At 45.2% G+C, this 24,251-nt stretch overlaps 1 protein-coding gene across 1 annotated transcript in view; it reads right to left on the bottom strand.

Annotated features, from left to right (window-relative positions):
* Positions 1 to 24,251, bottom strand: part of LOC135056420 (uncharacterized) — a 243,261-nt gene that overhangs the window by 178,009 nt on the left and 41,001 nt on the right. Inside the window, exon 2 of the mRNA XM_063961561.1 lies at positions 18,116 to 18,217. The gene's annotated coding sequence lies outside the window, so the exon portion shown is untranslated. The remainder of the gene's footprint in view (positions 1 to 18,115; positions 18,218 to 24,251) is intronic.

Genomic DNA, 24,251 nt, shown 5'->3' with positions numbered 1-24,251 from the left:
CCCGCGGTCAGCCGCTGACCGCAAAGTTCCCACCATTGAAGATAATGGAGGGGGCTGTGCGATGCGCGTCTGACAGCTCCGACGCGCATACAGCCAATCAGGAGAGTGCTACGAAGTGGCGCTTCCTGATTGGCTGAAGGGACCCTCTGTGACAGTACTCACAGGGGGTCTCTGCATTCGGGGAAAGGGGTCCCATGTGTAAACATGGGACCCCTTTCAGTCCGTCTGGTTCGGGTAAATGCATTTTTTTGTTTTGCCAAGTACGTGGATTATAATAAAAGAACTGGACACTGGATCAGGTGAGTATAATTTTAATTTCAGGTACCCCGGACGTCGACATTGGAGACGAGGCCAGAGTCGGTGTGTCAACATAGGTAAGTATGTGTGTCGGCATGTATGTAATAAAGTTATACTTTCACGGTGTCTGTGTCCTGTTTTTATTTGGGTATTTTTTTGCAGTAGAACTACAGGTACCAGCGGGCCCGTTTCCCCCCCCCGCATGCTGGTACTTGTGGTTCTCCAAGTACCGGCTTGCAGGAGAGGCTTGCTGGGACTTGTAGTTCTTCTGCAAAAAACAATATTCTTACATTTTTACACATGGCTATCAGCCCCCCATCCGCAGCCCTTGGATGGGGGGGACAGCCTCGGGCTTCACCACTGGCCCTTGGGTGGCTGGGGGGGGGACTCCTTGATTGAAGGGGTCCCCACTCCTCCAGGGTACCCCGGCCAGGGGTGACTAGTTAGGTATTTAATGCCACGGCCGCAGGGCGCTGTATAAAAGTGACCCCCGGCTGTGGCATTATCTGTCCAGCTAGTGGGGCCCGGTGCTGGTACAAAAAATACGGGGGACCCCTACTCTTTTTGTCCCCCGTATTTTTTGCACCAGGACCAGGCGCACACCCCGGTGCTGGTTGTTAAAATACGGGGGATCCCCTGTCATTTTTTTCCCCGTATTTTGGCAACCAGGACCGGTTCAATTTTTTTTCTGTTTTTTTCCCGTTTTTTAAACATTTGAAAAAATCTAATAAAAATCTGTCAAATCGGCCGTTTTTCGACAGCGGGACTATCTAATTCGTTTTTTATTGAATATGTCGAATTCCGGCACCCACCTGCCGGAATTCGACGGTCAAATTGTGTCGAATTTAAAAACGGGCGAAAAAGTGCCGCAATTCGCCCGGAATTGCATATACCCCTATGTCTGATCCATTGCCTCAATTGCGTGACATTACTTTCAGTGAGAGGAGTGTGTAGTGGATGTTATAATGTTAATGGGGCATAATTTGAGCTGGAAGCCATTGTAATGTGGCACAATGTGATCTGGAGGGCACTGTAATGTGTCATAATCTGATCTGCTCATTTGAATGCGGAAGACACTATGGGGATCATTCTGACCCGATCACTCGCTGCAGTTTGTCGCAGCGCAGCGATCGGGTCGGAACTGCGCATGCGCCGCAGTGCGCCGGCGCATGGCAGCCGTCGTTACCTAGCGATCGCCTCTGAGGCAGTCGCTGGGCGGGAGGGGGCTGGACGAGCGGCCGGCCAACGCAGGTGTGACTGGACCGTTGGGGGGGGGGGGGCGGGCCGCGGCGGCTGCATGACGTCACACGCAGCCGCTGCGGGCTGGGGAGCGAGGAGTAGCTCCCGGCCAGCACACTAAATCTGCGCTGGCCGGGAGCTACTCCTGAAGTGCAAAGGCATCGCCGCTGTGCGATTCCTTTGCACTTCTGCGGGGGGGGGGGGGCGGCACTGACATGTGGGGCGGACTAGCCCTGTGCTGGGCGTCCCCCCGCATGTCAGTGTGAATGATCGTAGCTGTGCTAAATTTAGCACAGCTATGATCAACTCGGAATGACCCCCTATAATGTTACACAACAAGAATCTGAAAAGAACCGGGGCACTATTTTGGTAGGAGTAATTTACCCTGGTTCACTGGAGAAAGACAAATGTCAAATCTGCCTTGGATGAATATTCTTTCACCCACCCCCAAAAAAAAAGAAAAAAGAAAGAAAAATAAAAAAAAATATCTAAGTACTATATTATATATATATATATATATATATATATATATGTGTGTGTGTATATATATATATATATATATATATAGCTCAAGCATCAGGGAGAAGTGACTTATTTCCACTTATATGAAACTTATATTAAACATCAGGGAGAAGTGACTTATTTCCACTTATTTCAAACATTAGGGAGAAGTGACTTATTTCCACTTATATCAAACATCAGTGAGAATCGACTTATTTCCACTCTATCCACAATATTTTCCACCAAGCTGTATGTACCGTATGTTTCGGAATTTAAATATCTAACAACTGAAGAAGGCCTGCTGAAAAAAGATGGCGTTCAAAATGGTTCACCTGTTACTTCTTACATGTTTCATATTTAACTTTTTAGAGAAAAACATGTTGATGCAGCAATTCATGGAAACCTATACACATACCCCATGTCTTCCTGTGACAAAACCATTGAAATAACCTTGTTTCCCAATGGGAAATCACAATGTTCATTCAAAATAATTAACACAAAGTCTAAAGAGACTTTGCAAGATTCCATTTCTTACCAGTTTACTGTACACCAGCCTACTGTACTTTGGAGGGGTCAGTTTTGGGTCATTATTTTTATTCAGAGATGAGGGGGGTTATCAGGGTTGTGGGGAGTTACATTTGGGGCTTTATTTTTATTGAGGAATTTCGGGAGGTTGTGCGGTCAGGTCAGTTGAGACTTATATAGCGTTTTTAATGTATTTGAATTAAACAAGTAAATAGTTCAATACAGCTGTGTATAAGGGGCTCAACCATAGTGCGGCATATTAACAAGCATAAAGGGTACTACTGTGTGGTGTAATGTGAATAACGGACACTACTGTGTGGTGTCATGTGAATTGGTACTATTCGGTGGCCATGCCCCTTTCCAATGAAGCCATTATTTATTTTTACCAATTATTTATATAGCGCACACATATTCTGCAGGGCTTTACAGAGAATATTTCGCCATTTACATCAGTCCTTGCCCCATGGGATCTTACAATCTATGGGCCTAATTCAGACCAGATCAGTGCTGTGTGTTTTCGCACAGCAGCGATCAAGACTGAACTGCACATGCGCCATCGGCGCAGTGCGCCGGCACATGCCAGACAGCCGATGACTGTCTTAGCCCTGTGATCGCCTTTGCCTGATTGACAGGCAGAGGCGGTCACTGGGCGGGAGGGGGCGGGCCGGCGGCGTTTGGCTGCCATTTAGGGGGATGCGGTCCGGGCATAGCAGGCATGCCCGGACCGTTGGGGGGTGGGCCCCTCGGGCGGCTGCGTGACATCACACGCAGCCACTGCGACCCCCACAGCGATGAGTAGCTCCCTGCCAGCGTGCAGGAGCTGAGCTGGTGGGGAGCTACTCTTCAAGTACAAAAGCATTGCCGCTGTGCGATGCTTTTGTACTTGCGCAACGGGGCAGGGATGGACATGCGGGTGCACTAGCCCTGTGCTGGGCGTCCACCCCTCATGTCACTGTGACTGATCGTAGATGTCCTAAATTTAGCACATCTATGATCAGGTCTGATTTAGCGCCTATATTCCTTACCACACACACCCACACCCACAACAGGGTTAATTTTTGTTGGAAGCCAATAGACCTACCTGTGTATTTTTGTATTGTGGAAGGAAACCGGAGTACCCGGAAGAAACCCACGCAGCACAGGGAGAATATACAAACAGCACACACTTAGGGCAATGATGGGAATTGAACCCATGACCTCAGTGCTGTGAGGCAATAATGCTAACCATTACACCATCCATACTGGCATACCCCTATATTGTTGTTGCAAGCCTTCGGCACGCACTGACCCTATTTTAAACATTGGGGAAAAGGAAAGTTTTGCCCTAATCTCCACAAGGTCTAGAACAGGCCCTGTCACAATATAGGATTTTTAAATATTGTATATTTTCAAATGTAACAAGCCACCATATGTTGGCTAGGTGCCCAATTCAGTAGAAGGGAGGGGGGCACCAAAACATACCATTGCTTCGGGCACCATGGCGCCTAGATACACCTCTGATGCTATATACAGGAGTGGTGTACATTGTATAGGAGATTGTATATATGTATATTGGGGAGGGCTTTTGATATATAAGCATTTATAAGCATATGGGAGGTGTGTATATATGTTTATGTGTGGGGGAGGGGATGTTCATGTACAGGATGGTGTATATATGTATATTTTGGAGGGGTGTGTATATACATGAGGTGCATATATGTATATTAGGGTGTATGTGTGCATATGGATGTATGTGCATGTACAGGAGGGGTGTATACATGTATATTGAGGGTTATGTGTATATACAGGAGGAATGTATACAGTATATGTATATGGAAAGGTATGTGTATGTACAGGAGAAGTGTATATAAACGTTGTGTTGGTAGGATATAATAGGATTTTGGTACCTACCGGTAAATCCTTTTCTCTTAGTCCGTAGAGGATGCCGGGGAATCCAAAAGGACCATGGGGTATAGATGGATCCGCAGGAGCCTGGGCACACTAAAAAGACTTGAACTGGGTGTGAACTGGCTCCTCCCTCTATGCCCCTCCTCCAGACCTCAGTTAGAAAACTGTGCCCAGGAGAGATGGACATTTCGAGGAAAGAATTTATTGTTATAAACACGGTGAGTGTCCTACCAGCTCACACCTCAAACACACCGTAGAACGTGGCATTCAAAAGAACACCAGTCAACAGTATGAACAAAACACAGCCAGATGCTGAGAAAATATGTAACACAACCCGTGTGTCCACAGAAGCAAAAATAAGACCCCGCATGCCACGGCATGAACACGGTAACCACCGCCTGACAGAGAAAACACACCACTAGGGTGTAACCAGAAACACTAACTGCAGACACAGTACGCACAGGGACGGGCGCCCAGCATCCGATACGGACTAAGAGAAAAGGATTTACCGGTAGGTACCAAAATCCTATTTTCTCATACGTCCTAGAGGATGCTGGGGACTCCAAAAGGACCATGGGGTTTATACCAAAGCTCCAAAACGGGCGGGAGAGTGCGGACGACTCTACAGCACCGACTGAGCAAACAAAAGGTCCCCAAAAATCAGGATATCAAACTTGTAGAACAGAGCAAAAGGGTTTGATTCTGACCAAGAATCCTCTCGGCAAAGTTAAACAGCCGAAAATACTCGGGCAACCGTCCCAGAAAAGCCCATCTTCCCAAAAGAATGGACCTCCACCGACTTCGGTGACGGCCATCCAGCCGTAGAACGCACGTGCCAAACTGTATCACAGATACCGCGCATAACAGACTGTATATTACAGTCTCCCCAGCCATGCTGGGAACATACTAGAGAAACATAGCCTCTGTTTCTCCAAACTGAGCCAAACTGGCGACCCCTATACTCAAAACCCTGGCTAGATCGAGGGAATTTGAATCAGCTAATGCCTAAATAACCACCGGCATCAAAATAGGCTGATTTCTGCGAAACACAGAAACCAATCTTGGTAAAACTACCAACCAAGTACTCGATTCCTCTCTATCCACCGGAAAGATCAAACAAGGTTACTGTGAGACAACACCACCACGGCCGACACCCGCCTTGCGGACGTCGCAGCCAATAGCTTGACCACTTTCCAAGAGAGAAATTTTGTACAGAAACTTAGTAAGATTGCATCCACACCGGCCTGTAAAGTATGGATAAGCCCGACCTAGCTGAAAATCTTCCATAAGAGCCTTCGCGGATACACACCGAGACACATAATCACTCCAACTACAGTGGTAACGCTGTGCTGTTAGTCCTCTCCCAGCCTGAAGAATTAAGGAGACCGACTTCACTGGGAACACTCTTCCGGCTGATGATATGGCATTCAACCGCTCCGCCGTCAGACGCAGCCATGGTAAGTCATGAAACACGCCCTGATCCTGTTATAACATAACTTCACTTAGAGGAAGAAGGCAGCAATCTATTATGAGTAACCATGAAAACTGGATAGCCAACCCTCGCCGGCTAGCCCGGATTCAAGAGGATCACCGGAATCTGATAATCCCACGCTTACCACCGCCAGAAAAGTGAAAACGGAGAGGCCACATAAACCTACTAGAAACACCAACGATGTCACGAGGATGTCCACTGCTATGTCTTGAGTGTCCCTTGACCTGGAATCACCTCCCAGAGATCACTCCTTGAGGCGAGACGCCCCCATGTCCAATGTCGACACTCCACCTAGACTTGTCACTTCTGAGAAAGCTTCTCGATGATGACTGAATTTTATTTATTTTTTTCCCCTGGATATCATGTCAGCAGATGAACTCTATTTCTTCATCGTTCACTTCCGGAACGAAGCCTGCTAAAACAGCGTTTACCATACTTCCCAGTCAACTACAAACTGTGTATCTTCTGCCATTGCCGCTTTTCCGTAGTGGACCTGAATATAGGCCTTCCTGGTTGGGTGTATGGTGGATCATTGTGCTGAGCCACACGGTCTCATTCTCCATGTTCCGCCATAGCGGCTTACTTACGCCACTGCTGACAAGTCCTCTGGCAGAACTAACATAGCAGAACCCAAAAATTACCATCGTCAAGAAAACTTACCGCAGACAAGTTTTCCAACTTGACCTTATCCTCTTGAAATACGTCCCTTGCAAAGGACTGTTCCCCAGCTTCGGAGATCTGTAAGCACGGACACCAGGATCTAAACCTGTATCCTGAACCTTCATTCCTCTAGAAGGAAAGAACTGAGCAGACACCACGGGAGCGATGTCATGTCCGCTTGGATAATATTCCGGTGCATGTGCAGGTGAGACCCGGACCACATTTCCAACTGGTCCCATGAAAACCACCCTGGTATTAGACCTGCTGACCAAAAAAAAAGGGAACCTCTTAGGCCGCACCCCTCTGTCTTATTAACAGAACATATCAATGAGGTTTTATCTCAAAACCGATCCAACTCTGGACCCTCCGACCTCTTTCCACAGTAAAAATGCCTAACCTTAAACGGTCAGTATCAACTCCGAAACTCACTTTTGACATCTGCGTCGTTGGGAACAACAGTCAATCCCTTTGTCAAAGAACAGTCAGGGAGAAAAACCGACTTGCACCTTTATACAGGGCAACCAGGCCCTGTCCTGAACCTGATGCACCTCTGTATGTCGTCGGGTACTACCTCCCCTTCCAGAGGGGAACGGCAAGGCCTATAAGAAAAGACAGTAAGGGGAAACAACCGCAACTCAGAATGTCCTCCAATGGTTACTATCCATAATCCACAGGTCGTAGTCTATTCCTGTACTAACGGAAAATTAGTAGACAAGTGGTTACCGGAGTGGGAACCAGCCAGAAAGACTCAGAGACAAGTGGTGGATGTAGTGAAACCAGAAACGACATACCCTTCTGCGAACCCAACAAGGCTGCAGAACTCTTACCTTTTCACCTTCCACTGTCTGTACAGAAAAATAAAAAGAATGGTATCGAACCGGTTAATACTACTGCATCCCACCAAAGAATGCATCACCAACCGTTGTGAAGGAGGCTAACTCATGAAGTTAGACTTACCAGTGGAAACCGTCGATATTGGTTGAACCGAGGCTACACCAACAGCTGTATACCTCCCACCAGCAACTCCCGGAAACATCCCCCGCATTTTCCGGTTACATCTCCTGCTGTCACGTGGCAGCCTGCTGCAATGTTAGAAGGTAGAATACACAAAGGCAAGCCTACCCACACTGGGTAGGATCCTACCCGAATACAACACTCCTTCAAGTGCATACAGCGCAAAAAAGGACAAAGTATAGAAATAAAGGTTCACTTAGCTGCCTGTGTATGATCGTTTGCGACCGGCTCTGCGTCGACCAGGAGTTGACTGTCATAACCCTCTTACGGCGATGCAAAGAGAATAATATTCGGACTCCTTGAGTGGATCGAAACCAACTCGTCACAGTCATCTAGAGCTTAATCAACAGAGCGACCAGCACATGATAAGAATAGCATTATTTCAGCATTCATGGATAAACCTCCTGTAATACACAATAAACACATATATCCTACCCTCGCATATAGAACCTATATCTACATATATACACATATAGACATAACCCATACGCAAGTGGATTGTCCAGACCTATCAGGTCCCTAGTGACAGTAATGTGTTGTGAATGTGTATGACCATGTACTGACATGTGCCCGATGTGGGTCTACCAGGAACGTTATGGTCGACAGACCTTAGCCAATGTCGCCAGCAAAGTGTTACGTTCCTGATGCTCAGAACTAGAAAGATGTTGCGAAGTGAGTCCAGAGCACCAGGAGGTGACGCTGAAATAGGGAGGGAACGGGAATAGCCCCTAGCACCCTACCTCTGTTGTTTTACCCGTGTGGTCAGTTCACGCCTGAGTGACTATGGTTTCTTGGGCCCACGGCAGCCGCGTTTGAAGGGCGGATTAGGTCTGCCCAACTCCGATGCCCCCAGGTCTTAGAGTGAGACAAAGCGTGAACCGAGACAGGATAATAACAAGGGGACCTCTAACTAAAGCAAACAGAAGCTAGGGGCTACTAACTACCCTAAAACTAAATATATGTGCGGCACGCCGCCAAAGGAAAAGAACAACAAAAAATATCACTGTCCACTCTCCCACACGGCACCGCCGAGTTCCGGGGAGGACAGTGAAAAGTGGAAACCTCCGCAAAAACCACCAATACAAAAAAATACCAAAAGGACTAAGCGGCCTAGGCCGCAACACGCGGCAGAAGCCGCTACTCACGAAACCGGGAGAGAACCCCAACAAACGAGAACCCCCAGATGACTGCAACAGGTTCACTTGAACAGGAAGGATTCCCAGGACCGGCTTCAGAACTCCAGGACTCAGGAGCACAGGGGGCAGGATCGACCAGATACAGCTGACCAGGAACAGACATTACAAGGCAGGAACAGCATACAGGAAGCTATCACCGGCGTCTGTGCCAGGTAGTGAGGGAGAATATAACAGGGAGCCCTCCAATAGCTGCAGCGAAGCTTAATTAGTAATGTCGTGCAGCTGCCCTGCTGCACGACCATAGCTAACAGGTGTATTGATTGATAGGAAGCAACGGGGAATGCGGTTCGTCTGTGGCATCCCCGTTGCTAAGGGTCCGGCGGCTAAGCGCGCACGGCGTCTTAGCGTTGCCAGGGACCCGGCGGCTCAGCGCGCACGGCGTCCTGGCATTGCTAGGCGCCGGGCGGGCAGGAAGGGAGGTGCGGCGGCCGTGAGCGTCGCTCGGAAGCAAACCGAGCGGCGCCGCGGACCGCGGCACCTAACAGTACCCCCCCTTGAGAAGGGGTTAAAGAACACCTAAAGCCGGGTTTCTGAGGAAATTCCTGAAAGAATAATCTCTTAAATTTAGGGGCATGTAGATCCTTATCCAGGACCCAAGACCTTTCTTCGGGGCCATAGCCTTTCCAGTGAACCAAAAAATAAAGCCGGCCCCGAGAAACTTTGGAATCTAAAACCTTCTCCACCAAGAACTCTTGTTGCCCCTGAACATTCACCGGAGGTCTACCCTGGGAAGTCTTCCGAGGGAATCTCCTGGAAGAAAAATACTGCTTCAGAAGGGAACAGTGAAAAGTATTGCCAATTTTGAGTGATTTAGGCAAGCGTAGCCGAAAAGCAACTGGGTTGACCTTCTTAATGATAAGGAACGGTCCAATAAATTTAGGTCCCAATCTAGCCGAGGGTTGTCGGAGCTTGATGTTGCGGGTTGACAACCACACCTTATCTCCCACTTTAAAAGTGCATGGGCGTCGGAACCTATCAGAATTTTTTTTTTCTCGGAAGGCAGCCTTCATAAGGGCAAGGTGCACCTTTTTCCAAATCATTCTGAGATGGGAAGTTAAGGTCAACGAGAAGACTGGAAAATGAGGGTAAAAAGAATTGGCTCTAGGATGAAAGCCCAAGACCGAAAAGAATGGGGACTCCTTGGTGGAAGAATGACAAGAGTTATTATAGGCAAACTCGGCCAAAGGAAGAAATTCAGACCAATCATTCTGAAGTTTGGCCGAATATAGCCGTAAATACTGTTTTAACGACTGATTAACACGTTCAGTTTGTCCGTTAGACTGTGGATGGTACCCAGATGTTAAAGAGAGTTTCATATTTAATGAGGCACAAAAACGTTTCCAGAAACGGGCGATGAATTGTGGTCCCCGATCAGAGACAATATCCCTGGGTAAACCATGGAGCCTGAACACATGGCGGAGAAATAAAGCTGCCAACCCTTGAGCAGAGGGTAATCGGGGGAGAGCAATGAAGTGGGCCATCTTACTAAAACGGTCTACTACCACCCAAATGACTCGAAATCCAGCTGAAAGAGGAAGGTCCACCACGAAATCCATGGATATATGTGACCATGGCCTGAGAGGAATGGCTAAAGGTATGAGTTGCCCGACCGGCAACGATCGAGATACCTTGTACTGAGCACAAACCTGACAGGAACGGACAAATTCCCTTACATCTTTAGAAAGATTAGGCCACCACACTGAGCGAGAGATTAACTCCAAGGTCTTAGTGATACCCGAATGACCAGAAACCTTATTATCATGAAACTCAGCTAGAACAGTGCCTCTCAGAAATTCAGGGACGAAGAGACGATCTGCAGGAGTGACTTTGGGAGCCTGCTGCTGAAGCTGGACTAGCTGTGTAAATAAATCCTGTGTGAGGCCAGCCCGGATGACAGACGATGGAACTATGGGGGTAGTAGCCGGGTGATTGTTGTGAACCGGAAGAAAACAACATGACAGGGCATCGGCTTTTGTATTCTTGGAACCGGGCCTGAAGGTGATAATAAACCTGAAATGAGTAAAAAACAATGCCCAACGTGCCTGTCGAGCATTAAGCCGTTTAGCTGACTCAATATACTGCAGGTTCTTGTGGTCAGTAAACACCGTAATGGTATGCCTAGCTCCTTCCAGCCAATGCCTCCACTCCTCGAAAGCCCATTTAACTGCCAACAATTCTCGATTACCAACATCATAGTTGGATTCTGCGGAGGAGAATTTCCTGGACATGAAGGCACATGGGTGTAATTCCTGAGACTCCGGGTCTTCCTGAGAAAGGAAAGCCCCCACTCCAATCTCTGAGGCATCTACCTTGACAATAAAGGGGAGCTCCGGGTTAGGGTGTCTGAGCACTGGAGCTGAGACAAAGGCCTGCTTTAAGGCCAGAAAGGCAGACTTGGCTTCAGGCGACCAATTGGAAGGGTCCGCTCCTTTTTTAGTCAATGCTACTATAGGAGTAACCAAATCAGAGAAGGTATGAATAAAACGCCTAGAGTAATTTGCAAACCCTAAAAAGCGCTGAATTGCTTTTAAGTTCGTGGGTTGTGCCCAATTTAGGATGGCCTGGAGTTTTTTGGTTCCATGAAAAACCCCTTAGGAGAAATAATATACCCCAGGAAGGACACTTCTGTGATGTGGAAATCACATTTCTCCAGTTTGGCGTATAAATGATTTCCCCGTAACTTCTGAAGGACCAGTCGCACATGGGTAATATGTTGTTCTAAAGACTCGGAGTAAATCAAAATGTCGTCTAAATAAACGACCACGAACTTTCCTAGAAAGTCGCGAAGGACGTCGTTAATGAGATCTTGAAATACAGCAGGAGCATTTGACAGCCCAAACGGCATCACCAGGTACTCATAATGTCCCGACTGTGTGCTGAAAGCCGTCTTCCACTCATCCCCAGATTTAATTCGGATGAGATTGTAAGCCCCTCTAAGATCGATCTTGGAAAAGATAACGGCAGTCCGGAGCTGATCAAATAGTACTGAAATCAGTGGCAAGGGGTAAGTGTTTTTAACAGAGATTTTATTCAAAGCCCGAAAATCAATACATGGTCTGAGCGACCCATCTTTTTTCTCAACAAAAAAGAACCCTGCACTCAATGGAGATTTCGAGGGCCTAATGAAGCCTTTTTTTAGGCTCTCCTGTACATAATCATTCATTGCCGTAGTTTCCGGCCCAGGCAGGGCATATAGTCTCCCCTTAGGTAAAGAGCCACCGGGAACTAAGTCAATAGCGCAGTCATAGGACCAATGAGGAGGCAGAATATCCGCATTACCCTTGGAGAAAACGTCGGCAAAGTCCTGATATTCCAAAGGAATAAGTTCTGGGGTGACTGCCGCAACCCGGACTGGACGGGAAATACATTCCTTAACACAAAAGGGACCCCATCGGGAAATCTCCCCAGAATGCCAATCTATGGTGGGATTATGAAAGGCAAGCCAGGGGTGACCCAGAACTATGGGGACAGCCGGACAATGGGTAAAGTAAAATTAGATTTTCTCTGAATGTAGGGCCCCCACTGTCAGTTGTACTGGAGGTGTGCGGTGAGTGATTACCCCATTAGAAAGCGGACCACCATCCAAGCCGTGCATGGTGATACGTTTATCCATAGGTATCTGTGGAACGCCCAAAGCCTGAGCCCAACCAAGATCCATGAAATTTCCCGCAGCTCCACTGTCGACGAAGGCCGACACCAACGAACTGAGGCTACCAAAGGAAATTTTTACAGGAACTAATAAGGAATCATTAGAGGAGATTAACTACAGACCCAAGTGAACCCCCTCACTATTCACTTGGTCAGAGCGTTTCCCTGCTTATTCGGGCAATTACGTGCGATATGTCCCTTGCCACCTCAATACAAGCAAAGACCAGAATTTAGCCTTCTGGTTCTTTCCTCTGGGGACAGCCGGGAGAGACCCATTTGCATGGGCTCCTCAATGTCCTCAGGGAAAGTATACACACATGGACTAGGCCTGAAACTAGCTCCTCTTTCAGCCCTCCGCTCCCGGAGACGACGATCAATTTTAATAGCAAGCTCCATGAGTTTGTCTAGAGTCTCTGGAGCGGGGTACTGAAGGAGACTGTCTTTAATAACTTCAGACAAACCGAGGCGAAACTGACTGCGCAGGGCCGGGTCATTCCAGCCACAGTCGTTCGACCAACGGCGAAACTCGGTACAATACGCCTCTGCTGGATTTTTCCCTTGCTTAAGTGCACGCAGGTGGCTCTCAGCCGACGCTTCTCTATCAGGGTCATCATACAAAAGGCCTGAGGACTTAAAAAAGGCATCTACAGATAGCAAGGCAACATCATCGGCTTTTAACCCAAAAGCCCAGGTTTGTGGATCGCCTTGTAGTAATGACATCACAATCCCGACCCGTTGAGACTCAGTACCAGAGGATCGGGGCCTTAAACAAAAATAAAGCTTACAAGCTTCCTTGAAATTAAAAAAATCCTTTCAGTTACCCGAAAAACGGTCAGGTAGATGCATCTTTGGTTCTGGAATCATACTCGGGGAGGCTCGCAAAAGATCTTCCTGCGATCTCACCCGAAGAGTAAGATCCTGAACCATCTGAGTTAGTTCCTGAATCTGGTTGGCCAAAAGCTGGCTGGGATTCGGTCCTAATACTGCCGGATTCATGAGGCAGAATTTCAAAGCCCACCAAATACAAATAACTTTTTTTTGTGTGTGTTTTTTGGCCGGTGATAATGTTACGTTCCTGATGCTCAGAACTAGAAAGATGTTGCGAAGTGAGTCCTGAGCACCAGGACGTGACGCTGAAATAGGGAGGGAATGGGAATAGCCCCTAGCACCCTACTTCCGTTGTTTTACCCGTGTGGTCAGTTCACGCCTGAGTGACTATGGTTTCTTGGGCCCACGGCAGCCGCGTTTGAAGGGCGGATTAGGTCTGCCCAACTCCGATGCCCCCAGGTCTTAGAGTGAGACAAAGCGTGAACCGAGACAGGATAATAACAAGGGGACCTCTAACTAAAGCAAACAGAAGCTAGGGGCTACTAACTACCCTAAAACTAAATATATGTGCGGCACGCCGCCAAAGGAAAAGAACAACAAAAGATATCACTGTCCACTCCCCCACACGGCACCGCCGAGTTCCGGGGAGGACAGTGAAAAGCGGAAACCTCCGCAAAAACCACCAATACAAAAAAATACCAAAAGGACTAAGCGGCCTAGGCCGCAACACGCGGCAGAAGCCGGTACTCACGAAACCGGGAGAGAACCCCAACAAACGAGAACCCCCAGATGACTGCAACAGGTTCACTTGAACAGGAAGGATTCCCAGGACCGGCTTCAGAACTCCAGGACTCAGGAGCACAGGGAGCAGGATCGACCAGATACAACAGACCGAGTTATATATATACCTATATACACACAGGTACCATGCAACAACCGCCTGATAATATCTTTACCCAGGAAATACCGTTGATGCCGACAGAGCATCCACAAACAACTGTCTCCCGCCTATCGTGTATACTGTTTTAAGCACACACACCAATTTGTTAATACTTAATTTTCCAAATCAAGTATCGCCAAGCGCCGGGGAGACCGACCGTTAATCCCACAGTATCTTGTGACAAAAACTCACACCTGTCGACCTATGTCGACCAAGCAATAGTGGGTACAAACCGGGAAACAGTGTAAGGATTGTGCGACCCTTATCCACATAATGCTAAAGGACCCCCATATAGCATTAAAACAAAACCACTGTGCACCCCCTTCCTTCCTACTATACAGTAAGGCTTGCCGGGGACCGGAGGGAAATGGCGCTGACTCCTTCGTGCGGGCAAAGCTCCGCCCCTTCCCAGCGCGCTTAAGCCCTCACATAATATTATAAAATACGCAAAACGGTCTGTCACCGTATATAGTGTAAATACAGTATATACTAAAAGGAATAATGCCACACAGGGCGCTCCCCCCCTGTGCGCCCTGCACCCAACAGACCATCAGCGTGTGGGAGCACCGGCTCTCGACGCGCCCCTGTTACTAAATGGCGGGGTTATCATCTGCGACGCCCATATACATAAAAGCTGCCCAGGGCGCCTCCCCCCCCGGCGCCCTGCACCCATGGAAGCCGGCGGCGGGGAGAAATGGCGCGCATCGCGCTAAACCTGCTGGCGGCGGTCCGGGACACGGAGCCCCGGCCCCGCCAGATTAATCACAAACAACGTAATATGTTGCCCAGGGCGCTCCCCCCCTCCCCAGCGCCCTGCACCCGCGGGAGCCTGGCGGCAGAGGAGAACAGGCGCGCAGTGCGCTATACATGGCGGCGGGGGCCCGGGCCACGGAGCACCGGCACCGCCAGTGTGAACCTTCACAGTCCCCACATCAAACAGTAAAACGCTGCCCAGGGCCTTCCCCCCAGCGCCCTGCACCCGTGGAAGCCGGCGGCGGGGGAACAATGGCGCGCAGCGCGCTGTGAAATGCTGGCGGGGGTCTGAGATACAGTGCCCCGACACTGAAAACACTTTTATGCCAGCCTGACTAAGAAAACAGTAATATGCTGCCCAGGACGCTCCCCCCCCCAGCGTCCTGCACCCTGTGAGTGCGTTGGTGTGTGAGAGCATGGAGTGTAGCACGATCTGTTACCTCCATTACTGAAGTCTTCTGCCGTCACTGAGGTCTTCTTTTCTTCTCATACTCACCCGGCTTCTTTCTTCTGGCTTCTGTGAGGGGATTGACGGCGTGGCTCCGGGAACAAGCAGCTAGGCGCACCAAGTGATCGAACCCTCTGGAGCTAATGGTGTCCAGTAGCCGAGAAGCAGAGCCTTGAAACTCACAGAAGTAGGTCCTGCTTCTCTCCCCTCACTACCACGCTGCAGGGAGCCTGTAGCCAGCAGGTCTCCCTGAAAATAAAAAACCTAACATAAAGTCTTTCAGAGAAACTCAGGAGAGCTCCCCTAGCGTGCATCCAGTCACTCCTGGGCACAAAGTCTAACCGAGGTCTGGAGGTGGGGCATAGAGGGAGGAGCCAGTTCACACCCAGTTCAAGTCTTTTTAGTGTGCCCAGGCTCCTGCGGATCCGTCTATACCCCATGGTCCTTTTGGAGTCCCCAGCATCCTCTAGGACGTATGAGAAATGTGTATATATAGACAGTATATTGGTGGTGTGTGGGTATGTGCATGGACCCCGTCATTAAGCAGCTGCCAGCCCCAGGAAGAGAGATGCTCCAAACCCCTCCAAACCTGAGCCAATCTGACCGGGGGAGGTGCCGAAAGGCTCTGGGCCTCTGCATGGAGGGAGAAGCCAAGCAGGGGACATAGGACTCGGAAGCCAGGGCTCTGGTACCTGAGCTAAGGGATGGAGACACCAATCCCTCTTGAACCTAGATGCAAGATGCTGGGGGCAGCAGTGACATGGCTGGGGTAGTAAAGTTAATGGTTTTGACTTTGTTAGGATGCAGAGATATGTGGTAGGAACCAGGTGCAGCAGCCGGCAATCATCTGTATGTTGCATATCAGCGGGAGTGATTGTCTGGAGAAGTTTGGTAGTGGGGACAGCAGGCCTTTGGCTGTTGTATTGTGACTCCATGCATGCGTCCGTGAATGTAAACATGCGTGAGGATGTGTGTGTGTGTGTAATACAGTTGGCTTTACTGTGGCATAACATGTATAAGGGGCTCTACCATGACATAATGTGAATAAGAGGCTCTACTGTAGTATAACATGCTTAAGTGGCTGTACTGTGGCATAACATGTATAAGCGACTTTACAATGGTGTAACATGTATAAAGGGTTCTATTATGGTATAATGTGTAAAAGAGGCTCTACTGTATAGTGTAACGTGTATAAGCAGTACTACTGTGTTTTGTAATGTGAATAGCGGACACTAGCTTGAGGTGTAATGTGAGTAATGGACACCACTGCGCGGTCTAATGTGAATTGGTACTATTCTGTGGCCATGCCGTTTCTAAATGAAGTAACACCCCTATATAGTCCACTAAAGGGTGCCAAAATAAATATTTGCTTACCCCAAAAAATTAGGCTTGGGCTGGCCCTGGTCAAATATAAGGTAATAAGTTTAATATGCAGTTAGGTTTTAATTGAGTTAAAATGTTACAGCATGTGACTATTCACGCCTGCATCACAACTACAATACTGCATTTTTTTGTATGAAAAAATAAATAAATATGATATTTCAGAACATTTTCCATTATAAATCTCTTTGGTGTTTTGATTTTTTTCTGGCCAGGAAATTTAGTCCAGGATGATACAAGATATAACAGGAAGAACAACAAATATTAGTTAAGGCTCTGCATTACTGGTTAGTGTGCTTGCTTCCTCTGGATAAAAAATCTCACTCGCAAGGAGAGTTTTCTGTGTACTGGAAGCCGCCAGGTTCCTGTTTCTGTATTTACAGCTGCATCCCATTGTTTTTTTCCTCAATGTGACTCAGTTGAGTAAGCCAAGCTAAAATTGCACACACAACCCATTACAATATAATTTTTTTTTTAAAAGATGGAGTAATTAAATTAATTTCAAATTTAATTGATTAATATTGGAATAAAATACAATTTTTTAAAATGTTTCCATAGGTCTGAAAAGTGTGGGGTGGTTCAACTCACTCCATCATCACTAACCTATACGTCCTAACACTGTGTGAGCCTGGATCAGAATAGGGGTACATGGCCATGTCGTGAGTGGATATGTCCACATCATGGCCTGGTATGGTCACACTCCATAGACATGTGCTACACTGCCTCTTTGCTTCATACCCTTGCAATCATCTTTTTATTGCCATGCACACCACTTGCTAATGCATGTGAAATCCATTGCCTCCTGCTGGTGAATGGTACACAGTACACAACTGCCTAGCACATTAGGACAATACAGTCCTGATCGTCACAGTGGGACAAACCCTCAAATAGGGCCTGCCCATCCAAAATCGGTACAGTAGGGAAGTATGCTTAAAACTCAATTGGTTAGTTATGATCAGGGATTTCGTGTCTACCCTCTGTTTCAAGTCTGCACATTCGTCCACCTCTGATGTACTTGCTCTTTTTTTCCCTGTGTAAGACTAGCTTTTCTGTAAGATTCATATACTGAGAGCAGAAATGGCAAGTGTGTGCGTGGTGGTGGGGGGTGCTGATTAGCCATATACTATAAGTGACATTTTACATATAAATACTAATGATGATGATGATTATAATTATTATATGTGCATGAGATTGTATGTGGAAATAACAATGAAAAGAAAATTGCCAAGAAGAACAAAACATATGAATGCACTTTTCATCTTTGGAAATGTAATTCAGCACAGTGGCACAGTGGTTAGCATTACTACCTTATCTTCCTCGAGCCTTGAGTTGCATTCTGACCAAGACACTGTCTGTGTGAGATTTGTTCTGTTTCACAATAGTAGTGAGGACTTTTACACCTGATCTTTCTGTGGGAGTACACAAAGGGGCACATTTAAAAAAGCTTGTTTTACATGTAAGTGCGCAATAATGTTATCTATGTATAACATTTATAAAGACTGTTTGTTTTGGTAAAGGACCTGTCTGCTAAAGTGGGGATATTGTCTTTTGCTTTGTCTATAAAACAGGGGTGAGGCACAATAGCACAAATAACTGAATTATCAGGTTTGTTCTTAAAACCATTCACATAAAAATAACACACAATTCCTAGATATTTTACAGAAGAATGTGAGCTAGCCGGTTGATGAGCCTTACAAACAGCTGCCATTTTCAATAACCAGCTATAGCACATGTCCTAGAGAAGGTAGGTAAGCTTAATGAAATGAAAAAGACAAGAAAAAAACAAAACGTTTCCCCAGCACACTGCAATAGACCAGTAAAGGAGTCATACCTCCAACATGGTATGATAATAATGCACATTGCAGAGGGATTTTATTTTTCTTATATACATTTACTCCTCTCTTACATGCACCTGTTACAGGCCAATGCACTAATTGAGCCTCTACCACATTGTGTATCAAAATGAAATACAAAAGTCTCAGCAACAGACTAGAAGATTTGGTAAAAAGTGATTTCATTAATAATAATTAATAATTACAATAATAATAATTTTATTTATATAGCGCTTTTTCTCCAACAGGACTCAAGGCGCTTTACAGACATCAAAAACAATGCACATAATACAGAGGATTTGAGTAATACAGCAATAGATCAGCCACACAGACATAAAAGAAAACCTTAAGCACACAGAAAGCATAATGCAGGATTGGTGTAGGCATTTTGGGTAATAACTTCCAAGCGGGTCTGGGACTGAGGGTCGACAGCAAAAAGGTCGACACACCTTAGGTCGACGTCAATTGATCGACACACCTTAGGTCGACATGGACAAAAGGTCGACATAGACAAAAGGTCGACAGGAACAAGGTCGACATGGAAAAAGGTCGACATGAGTTTTTTATGTTTTTTTGGTGTCGTTTTCTTCGTAGAGTGACCGGGAACCCCAATTAGTGCACCGCTTCGCTCGCCATGCTTTGGGCATGGTGCCTTCGCTCCGCTCCGCTTCGCTCGGCACAGATTACCGTTCCAATCGTAATCCACATGGATCGTTAAGTATGAAAAAGTTCCCAAAAAATTGTGAAAAACTCATGTCGACCTTTTTCCATGTCGACCTTGTTCCTGTCGACCTTTTGTCTATGTCGACAATGTGTCTATGTCTATGTAATTTTGTCTATGTCGACAATGTCGATGCAGTGTCAATGTGTGTACCCGGTGATGCCATTAGCGTTGGGACCTGGTGGCGGGCAGACATCAACAAATACATAAACACTTGCCGATGTCATCAGCGACAAACAACGGTGGGGACATTCATCAGCATAGCCCTCACTTGTGATGTCACCCGTCGGACATACATGCACGCCCAATGGTGATGTCACTGACGACGCATGGGAGCGCACATCATCAGCGACATAGTGCATACACACTAGACAATATCATGGATGATGTGTTGGAATCGGGCACATTGTCTACTACAGTATATCGTCTATTGTTTACTCAGGTTAAAAATAAAGCTGTAAATGAGGGCTACATACAGAAGCAGCCAGTGTTTACCATGCCTGAAAAAAACTCAAAACAATGTAGTTGCAACCCTTGTATTGCAACACGGTTTTGTTCCAGCTACAAATTTGTTGTTTTTTTGCTTTGTTCTCAACTCAAAATGGTCTAAGATAAAGCACCCCTTATGTGCACAAAGGGTATCTGGTCTTTAAGTCGACAGTAAAATGGTGGACAGTCAATAGGTCGACCACTATTGGTTGATGTGCATTAGGTCGACATGGCCAAAATGTTGACATGACAATAGTCGACACAACATATGGCCGACATGAGTTGTTGTTTTTTTTTAAACAAACATTTTTATAACTTTTGCATACTTTACCATCCACGTGGACTACAATTGAGAATGGAAACCTGTCTCGAGCACAGCGTTAGCGAAATGAGGCACCTTTGCTCGCCATGCGAGGGGATGCAGTAGACTAATTGGGGCTCCATGTGCTTGAAGGTAAAATTTGACACCAAAGAAAGTCATGCCAACCGTTTCATGTGTCGACCATCTCCGTGTCAACCTTTTCATTGTGTCAACCTTTTTCATATGTCGATTTTGTTCATATCAACCCTTTGGGGTTGACCTAGACACTGTCGACCTTTTTAATGTCAACCTTTTGAACAGCACCCTGCCCAAATAATTCCACAAACGAGTTTACGTTTTTATACAGAAATTTGCTCAGGTGAATAGGAGGCGCTGGGTGGATTAAGGTTATTCCCGAAAAGTACTAAGAAGATACTCCTGTGTATTTAGTTTTCTAGCACATAGCAAAGATGAAATGATAAATACAGAAACTCCTGTATCAATACTTGTTACATACAAATTTAATGAAATAGTGCAGCGTGGCCAGGATGACTGTCTGCTGGAATTTCTCCATATACTGCACTATGGGACACTTTATGTTTTTCTGTTGTGATAAACACGAGAGTTCGTAGAACAGTCTGTAATTTTTCCTAGATAACTGTGACCCCTGGAAAGCTGATAAGATATAGGAAAAACTGTGTATAGGAAAAAAGAAATTAGTATATTTAAGGTCATCAAAATGCGTAATGGAAAGAGAATGAAATTAAAATAAATTGATTATACATGGCAAATAATGCTGCTGCTGTGTGTGTGTGTGTGTGTGTGTGTGTGTGTGTGTGTGTGTGTGTGTGTACATATATATATATATATACACACACATATGTATATATATATATATATATATATATATATATATATACACACACACATATACATACAGAGAACCCTGCACTCTCCTTAGTAGTTTCATTCACCTTAATACTTTACTGTATATCTGAAATGAAAAGAAATCAATTATACATGGCAAATAATGCTGGTGTGTGTGCGTGTGTGTGCGTGTGCGTGTGTGTGCGTGTGTATAGATAGATAAGCTCATTTACTTTAAACCTCAAGTTAGTTGGCAGGTTAGCTTTAAACCAGGTTAGCACATTTGTGGAGCTGTGTTGGTGACTGTCTTACCTTTAAAAGCCATACGTTTGTCAGGTGAGCTTTAAACCAGGTAAGCATATCTTCTCCTATGAGACAGCAGTTGCCAGGTTTCTAATAAATTTATGTGATAGAGTAGGATTTGCAGTGAAATGGGGTCCCGTGGAGTGGACTGTAAGCTTAAATGCATTGTACAAATCATGAACTAAAACTCCATTATGTATTCAGATATACAGTAAAGTCTTAAGGTGAATGAAACTACTAAGGTTCTCTGTATGTATGTATGTATATATATATATATATATATATATATATATATATATATACATACATACATACATACATACACAAAAAGGGTGGTACTGAACGCTACACCCTATATTATTACCCACAGGTGAAAAGTCAATAAAACAAAGTCAGTTTCCACAGACTCCTTTTAGCACTCCTCTCCCAACGAGTGGCAGCTGTCCTCCAGTAGACCGATGTTCATACGGTTATTTAAAAATTGATCTGGAAAACAGGGGGGAGAACAGCGACTTCTAGTGCATTCAATGAGATTCATACATAAGGACCTTCACCAAAAAGCACTGGATAAAGCAAGTACCATGTACAGCTGAACACATCCACTTGTAATTTGCTTTGATTTTAGGTTCACACAGATGAGTATAGCAGTCTTAACACATCAGCTCAACAGCAGGTTAAGACACATATTCGTCTCAATGACAGAGGTCATATGTGAGGGAAGAGAGAAATCCAAAAATCGTGTAATACAGTTTTAACACAATTTATTGGCCACAAAACAAACAAACAATAAAACCTGGGCATCAAAAAAGAAGCAGTAAAGCTTATCTGATAGATAGCAGGTAAGTAGTCCCAGTGTAAAATGTGTTTCGTCCTTATAGCTGTGCATGCCGGACTTCATCAGAAGTATAAAGCCCCTAGTCACTGGGTGCTCTATTTATATCCATTTTACACACTTAATTGGGGAGGGATTACCGCCCAGAAATGGCTCAATAAGATCACTTCCTGTCACAGAACGAAAAAAATAAAGAAATGTAAAATAGTTATGTGTAAGATAATATTGATTAAAGTGCAAATAAACTCCTTGATGTGTTTTTAAAAAAATATGTACCACAACTTACCTCATATGTAAAGGACACTACATCAATTTTACAGGTCCTAAAGCATATAGAATGGAAGGAGGGTTATCTATGGGTGACCATAGATGTACAATCGTTGTACACCTCAGTTACCCCCAGGAAGGGAATTGAATCAAGTAGGGAATTTTTGACGAAGGATGCGGAATTGACTAATACTCATAAGGATTTTATTTGCACTTTAATCAATTTTATCCTTACACATAACTATTTTTAATTTCTTGATCAATTTTATATACAGGTTTGTTTTATATACAGGTTTGTGGAACCGCTATGGGGACTGTTTTCACTCCCAGTTTTGCACATTTGCATATGAGTAGCTGGGAGCAGAAATATGTCTATGATAATAACTCCTTTTTAGAGAAATTAAAATGTTTTTTTAAACGTTATATTGATGATATCCTAATAATATGGAATGGTCCGGAGGATGTTTTTAGCCTTTTTATGTCTCATATTATGAAAAATTATTATAATCTAACCTTTACTTGTAAAACAAATTATGATGAAATTTAATATTTGGATCTTGTTTTAAGCAGTAAGGATAATAAAATTATAACTACAAATTTCATTAAAAAGGTGGATACTAATTCCTATGTATATTTTACGAGTGGACATTCAACTCTTTGGAAAACAAACATCCCTTATTCCCAACTGTGTAGAGTTAAAAGGAATTTTAGTGAAGAAGTGAAGTGCCAATAGCAATTACAAATATATACACAGCGTTATGAGGAAAGGGGGTACCCTAAAGAACTAATAGAGGAAGCAACAAGGAAGATGGAAATAACATTGAGGGAAGATCTTTTGGTTTATAAGAATAAGAGAGGGGGTACGAATACGATCAACTTCATTACATCGTTTAATGAACGAGAAAAGGACATACGGAGGATTTTTTCAAAGCATTGGGACATTTTAAAGATGTGCACTGTTTTGAATACAATATTGCTTAAAAAACCTAAAATTGTTTTTAAAAAAGCAAAAAGCCTGAAGGATTATCTTGCCCCAAGTATGCTTCCACTTACAATGCTGGAGAAGTGGATATAAGTGTGTGACCAACCTTTGAAAGAATTTTATAAGTGTAACCATTGCAATATATGTAAACTTGCACATAGGATTACTTGCAGTGTAGCAAATTTTAATGATTCAAAAACATACCCTATTAAGGATTTTACTAATTGCAACACTGCATGGGTTATTTATATTTTATAGTGTCCTTGTAAATTAAAATATATTGGAAAAACCAAAAGGTTATTGAAAATAAAAATTCAGGAACTTGTGAGGAGCATTCGGAATAAAGTAGATATCCACACTGTTCCTAGACATTTTAAAAACTTTCATGCATTCAATCCGGACTATTTATCTTTTAAAGCAATAGAATTAGTACAGTTAGGACCCAGAGGGGGTGACTGTGAAAGTAAGTTATCAAAGCCACTGATGTATTGGATATTCCAACTGAACACTATGGTCTCGAATGGGTTAAATGATAATTATGAAATAGCACCCTTTTATAAGGTGTTATATCTTTTTTATCTTTATATATGTTTTGTCTCTTTTATAATCTTGCTGCTATTCATATTTTCTACATAATCTCTTATGTGTTATATATACATATTTTTAATTTTCAGCGTCCGGGGTCTTACCGGCACGCTGGGGCTGCGGGACTGGCTTCGCAGGCGGCTGGGTAGCAGCGGAGGTGGGCTGTTGTGCCGGGTCCAAGGGCAGTGGTAGCGGCAGTGAGGGGTCCACTCGTGGTGGCGGGATGCCGCTGCAGCAGGTCTCTCTTGCTGAGCCGTTGCTAGG

Source organism: Pseudophryne corroboree, chromosome 3 (assembly GCF_028390025.1).
Source record: "Pseudophryne corroboree isolate aPseCor3 chromosome 3, aPseCor3.hap2, whole genome shotgun sequence".
In the NCBI taxonomy this organism is placed as follows: Eukaryota; Metazoa; Chordata; class Amphibia; order Anura; family Myobatrachidae; genus Pseudophryne; species Pseudophryne corroboree.
This window is presented reverse-complemented; position numbering and strand designations above follow the sequence as displayed.